The 513-nt window shown below is 37.4% G+C and overlaps 1 pseudogene; it reads right to left on the bottom strand.

The window, feature by feature from the left end:
• Nucleotides 1-145, bottom strand: LOC112301605 (U1 spliceosomal RNA; annotated as a pseudogene).
• Nucleotides 146-513: the final 368 nt, after the last annotated feature.

Genomic DNA, 513 nt, shown 5'->3' with positions numbered 1-513 from the left:
CAGTCCCCCAGTACCACAAATTACACGGTCGAGGTCCCCACATTTGGGGAAATCCCAGGGGTTAGCACACCTGGAGTGCAATGGGTGAGCCTCACCCTGGGAAAACCACCTTCACGACATGGTACCTCCCCTGCCAGGTATGTATAAAGTCCATCTCTCTTTACATAAGAAATTATAACTGAAAGACTGCTTCCTCTGCATTTTTAAAAACCCCTCTATTATATTTTTTTATTTCCAAGTCCTTGGAAATCTACTGGATTAGTGACCCATGTTAATATCCTTAAAATATTATTTTGTGTCTTTCAATAAGTTAATTTTAGATTCTCACTCAATTTTGTTCATAAAATAATTTTGAAACCTATTTTTAACCTAATTTCACTCCTACTGATGATCTCTATACCATAAATTGTTAGTTTTGTTTAAACTTCTCCTCCTATGTTATGCTCACATACACACTCATGTGGTTTTATATAAATGCATGAGCAGCACCCTGCCATCAGAAATGCTCTGTAT

Source organism: Desmodus rotundus, chromosome 9 (assembly GCF_022682495.2).
Source record: "Desmodus rotundus isolate HL8 chromosome 9, HLdesRot8A.1, whole genome shotgun sequence".
Taxonomy (NCBI): Eukaryota; Metazoa; Chordata; class Mammalia; order Chiroptera; family Phyllostomidae; genus Desmodus; species Desmodus rotundus.
The sequence above is the reverse complement of the archived record's forward strand: the minus strand, read 5'-3'. Positions and strand labels throughout refer to the sequence as shown.